Source organism: Aristolochia californica, unplaced genomic scaffold, assembly GCF_029961685.1.
Source record: "Aristolochia californica isolate CCGP_79_NKW_82.1479 unplaced genomic scaffold, dmAriCali1.0.hap1 SCAF_7, whole genome shotgun sequence".
NCBI classification, from domain to species: Eukaryota; Viridiplantae; Streptophyta; class Magnoliopsida; order Piperales; family Aristolochiaceae; genus Aristolochia; species Aristolochia californica.
Window position 1 is genome coordinate 29,102,186 of NW_027182268.1, and position 5,547 is coordinate 29,107,732.

The window sequence follows — 5,547 nt, forward strand, 5'->3', positions numbered from 1 at the left end:
GAGCAAATTTGGAGCACCAAGAATAATACCTATTACATGATATGCTGAAGTCACATCACCTTTCGGAACACTAGAGTTAGCCAAAGCAAGTTTTCTAACTTGTTCGAACACGTAAATGAGAAGTGATTACTACATACAAAAGAGATACACCTCCTTTTATTTCTACCATCATCATGGTCTCTTACATGGCCAGAAGTAAGTCGACCTAGCCCTCTACTACCTCTTCCAAGTCCATGAGGTGCCTCTGAATGACTCAGTGTGGTCTGAATTTGAGGGTAACATCTACTACACCTTATTTTCCCTATTGCCTTGTGGAACCATAATTGTCTTGAATTGAACAATGTTGATTCCTAAGGCCAACATATAAACACAAGAGACCTCAAGGGAAGAAGAGAAAAGAGGAACTCTAGCTCTTGGGAGAGGAAGGGAAAAACCGAGGGAAAGAAAGAAGAGAAAAAGAGAGAGGTATATGGACGAATTTGAGCCAAGAGGAAGAGACTTGAGTTGTTTACCCCATGCATTGAGGTTGTATTTATAGTGGTATGAAGGTTTTTACAAAGACTATAATACACTTAGGGCTACATGATTTGAAAGGAAAAAGACATAAGATGATATACACCAGGTTGCATGATTATAATTTTATGCCATCTCTAAGAAATTTCTCCTTATTTACTAGCCATGCCACCCCTACAGATGTGGGTGTCTCTTAACATTCCCCCTCAAGCTAGTGTTTGTAACTTCACTTGCAAATAATCTTGTTGGAAGAGCCCACATATCTAAGAATATTGTAAGATGGGCCAAACAACCAAGGAAGACCCACATATCTAAAAGTATTGTAAGATGGGCCACACGACCAAGGAAGGCCCACATATCTAAAAGTATTGTAAGATGGACCCAAGTACATAAGAAGTAGGACCCACCATGATTACCATGAGTGGGCATCCTTATCACATAAGTTGGAAGATCAAGGACTCACAAAGATAACCACAAGCTGGTTCGAAGATCAAGAAGGACTCAAAAAGATAACCACGAACTAACATCTTTATCTTATGGTCACGTAGTGTGACCAACTTTTTTGGAACCAAAGAACACAAGCCGATGACAAAGTTCCTTTAGCCGCCTTCCACATGCTTGACGAAGCGTAGCTATGGTACCATCCGTTTGATTCAGAGCACCATATCCACGATTGGGATATTTTTAAGGATTATTGCATGTTGTGATTCGGTCCCCCAGCCCGTCGTAACCCTTTGGGCGATTTGGTCAACTTAAAATAGATCGGTTTCATCGAGGTATATCAGAAACAATTTCAGGAACGCCTGGCATGCGCTAGTAGGTATGTGCGTCCTACTCAATATGTGCATTTATTTACTGCGGGACTAGTGGAGGCCCTTGGTCTGGAAGTGGAATTACATGACCCATCGGACCTAGCACATGCCATGAATCTTGCCCCACCCACCTTGTCCCCCCTACGCCAAGGCACCAATACTTCTCAAATATCCGAACCACCCAAGGCACCACCGCCACAATACATTCATCGCCTTCCCAAATCAGAGATGGAACAGAGGAGAGCCAAAAACCTCTGTTATAATTGTGATGAGCCATACTGATAGATGCCATATTCTGACATGAGAACTAGGTTAATTATAATAGAATAACCGTTATAATTGTGTTATAGGTGGTTATTTATCGGTTTTCAAATGAAATGAGCATTTATTGAATTTGGCATTAATCACTGTCGATATTACATATTTCTCTTTCCTGAATTATATTTCATTATTTTTTAGTTTTATTTCTTCTTGAAATGCTTTTTATAGATTCAATTATGGAATTTCAGGAGAATTTGGGTGGAGAAGAAGATATTTACCAAAATGCCCTTAGTGAAATGGAGGTAATTTCTAGGGCAAACCGTGTTAAAATAAGAAAAATCATATTTAAAGAAGAAGGGGAGCGTCGAATGGGGGGAGGAGAGGAGCGTGAAAATAAAACAGAAACAAAGTATCGACGAAAACAGAGGAGCACCGTCGACCGAAACAAGGGAAGACCCGAGAGGAGTTTCCCACCGTTGTTCGCCGGGCCACTGCCTTTCGCCGCGCCACCGTCGTCCAACAACCGAGAACAAACCCGAGGAGAGCTCGAGAGAGTCTCCGTCGAGGTGAGTTCGACAATCGTCGCTAGCCAGGCCGTGAAGTGATCCGAGAGGGCTTCTCCAGTGCCAATCCCTCTTTTCGACCATCCTCCGACGTCTATCACATAGTTCCGACCAGTCCTGGAGCCATTCCGATTCCAACCGAGACTCGAGAGAGCCGGTTAGAGATCATCAGCTATGTTTCACTCTTCGCCGGATGTTCCCTCCGTCCGTCGGCTTCCAACCTTCGTCGCCGGCATCGTCTCTACCTCCGGCCACTCACACTTGCCAACCCGAAGCCATTGATTTCGGGAAATTGCAGCACCCGTGAGAATGAGTTGCTGCTCGAGCGAGAGGAGGAAGAAGGGGAGTAATTCATCACTATTGAATTTAATTTTTATATAGTTTGAACTTAGGTTTTGAATGTTAATTGAATCTGATTTGATAATTAATGTTTATTGAATATTTGTTTTCTGGATATTTGATTAAATTAGCTAATTAGGGTAGGATTATAATTGAGGTGGGACTTTGGTATTTTAATCCGATTTCTATCTTTAACTCTATGCGCCCGAGAGGGGATAGACGCAAGGATTGAGAAATCGGATTCGTGGTTACGTAGCACTCGAGAGAGGCACGAATCATCGTAAAATCCAGAGTTGACGTTTCTTATTGTGCAAGCAGTTAACCAGATGATTACTTGATAATTTAGGATATAATTAGTGTTTAGTTCATATTAATTCATCATATTTGGTTAGGCTAGTTGACTGAAGAATACACAAAATTCAGTCCTCCCTGTGGATATGACCCTCGCTTCTCGCTAAATTACATGAACGATTCGTACGCTTGCGAGGTATTAAAGCCGATGTAACTAAAATTATACATCAAGTTTTTGGCGCCGCCGGGGAGGCACATATTAAGTGTATTTCTTTGTTCTCCATAGTCTTAGGTTAGATTTATTTTTATTTTATTTTATTTTATTTTATTTATTTATTTTTATTTTTATTTTTTTATTTTTATTTTTTGCTTTTTGCTTTCATAATTTTAGCTTGGTGATTTTTTATGGAATTATTTTTATTTCTTCTAGTTAGTTCATATTTTTAGTAGTGAGTTTGTTAGCTTAATTTGATAGTTCATTTTGTTTCTTTTTGTGTTTTTATGCACAGGCGCCGCTCCCTAGGTGGACCATTAGCTCCCTTTGTTGAAGAGGTAGAACATATTTGTAGCAAAACACCCGAAGTCAAGTTAGGAGCTACTATGGCCAATCAGGGTGAACCATTACAGTTACCTGCAGCAGGTGACCGTAGAGCCCTGAGGGATTATTCTATCCCATCCCACTTCACCTCACCTTCTTGCATTATATTGCCACCCACTACTGCCGCCAGTTATGAGTTGAAACCGGGTGTGATCCAACTCCTCCCTACATTCTATGGGTTGGAGAAGGAGGACCCATATTACCACATCAAGGAATTCTTAGATATTTGTGCAACTTTTAAATTCCAGAATTTCTCAGATGACTCTATCCGGTTAAGACTTTTTCCATTTTCACTTAAGGATAAGGCCAAGTCTTGGCTTAATTCCTTGGAGCTGGGCAGCATTACTTCATGGGACACATTAGTCACAAAATTTTTGTCCAAGTACTTTCCCATTCAGAGAACTACAGCCCTCAGGAGAGAAATCTCCAACTTTATGCAGCAGGAGGGTGAACACTTTTATGAGGCTTGGGAGAAATGGAAGGATTTGATACGTAGGTGTCCGCATCATGGGTTTGAGAAATGGCATTTAGTGCAATACTTTTATCAAGGTCTTATACCCCAGGTTAGATCCATGGTAGATGCAACGAGTGGTGGGAGTTTGATGGGTAAGAGTGCTAGTGAGGCGTGGGACTTCTTTGAAACGTTGAGTGATCAATCTCAGCAATGGGGTTCGTCATTTAATGTTGATAGGAGATCCCACGAAGCCAGAAGAGGGGGTCTTTACGAGGTTAGTGAAACACCTATGCTCATGGCCAAGATTGAAGGGTTGACTAGAAAAATTGATGCCCTTATGGTGTCCAAGAGTTCACTTGCTCCTAACCCATCTACTGTCTATGCCATATGCTTTGGTTCATCTCATCCCACACAAATGTGTCCATCTAGTTCATCCTACCCAGAGCTCATTGAGGACTTGAATGCAGTCCAGAATTTTCATGGACCGAACCGAAACGATCCTTTTTTAGAAACATATAAACCGGGTTGGGCTAGGCACCCAAATTTCTCATGGTCCAAGGGCCCACAGGTTGGGGGTCCTCCAGGGTTTACTCAACCCCAAGCTCCGCGCCCACACTTCGCTCAACAGTTATTGATTCCACAAAAACCTTCACTTGAGGATACACTTCAATTATTCATGCAGAATACACAGTCCTCCATTGCTAAACTTGAAATGCAAGTAAGTCAGTTGGCCAGCCACATGAGTGAACAAGCACAAAATAGACTCCCGAGTCAAACCATTCCTAACCCCAAAAGCACACATGACAGTGGGTTGAATTCCAAACCCCACCATGAGCAAGCCAAAGCCATAACCACCCTTAGGAGTGGTCGTGAATTGAACAATGGGGTAGGGATCACTAAGTCTAAGGAGTCAAAAGATGACAATGGGGACACATCATTGAGTGAAGAACCTCCAAGTTCTCCACCAACAGCCAAGCAGATCCCTAACCACGTCCCACTAGCTCCTTATCCGCAGAGGTTATCGGGCCCACCTAGAAAAGGAGATAGCATGCATGAAACGTTGGAACTGTTTAGTAAAGTTCACATTAACATTCCACTTCTTGATGCTATTAGGCAAGTCCCTGCCTATGCCCTATTTTTGAAAGACCTTTGTACACAGAAGAGAAGACAACATGTTAACAAAAAGGTCTTTCTTACTGAGAATGTACGCTCAATTCTGAAGCACAACACTCCTCCTAAAGTTAAAGATCCTGGATGTCCCACAATTTCATGTGTCATTGGTGAACATACCATCCAGAGAGCTCTTCTTGACTTAGGAGCAAGTGTGAATTTACTTCCTTTCTTTGTGTACCAGCAATTAGGTTTGGGGGAATTGAAACCTACCCCCATCACACTTCAACTAGCTGACCGTTCTGTCAAGATACCACGAGGAATAGTTGAAGATGTTTTGGTAAAAGTGGACAAATTTCTGTTCCCGGTTGATTTTATTGTTCTTGATACAGAACCAGTAGTCAATGTGACCAACCAAATTCCTATCATCCTAGGACGTCCCTTCTTAGCCACATCTAATGCTATCATTCATTGTAAAAGTGGTGAGTTGGAGTTGTCTTTTGGAAATTTTAAGGTCTCATTGAATGTATTTAATGTCGGGCACCACCCACTTGAGTCTGATGATATGAGTCCTGCATTTAAGATAGAAACTGTTATGCTTGATGA

General features: G+C 41.8%; 1 non-coding gene across 1 annotated transcript; it reads right to left on the reverse strand.

The window, feature by feature from the left end:
* Positions 1–3,784: 3,784 nt before the first annotated feature.
* Positions 3,785–3,891, reverse strand: LOC137937909 (small nucleolar RNA R71). Its single transcript, XR_011109696.1, has one exon. It is a non-coding gene; the product is annotated as a small nucleolar RNA R71 (small nucleolar RNA).
* Between the last annotated feature and the right edge of the window lie 1,656 nt (positions 3,892–5,547).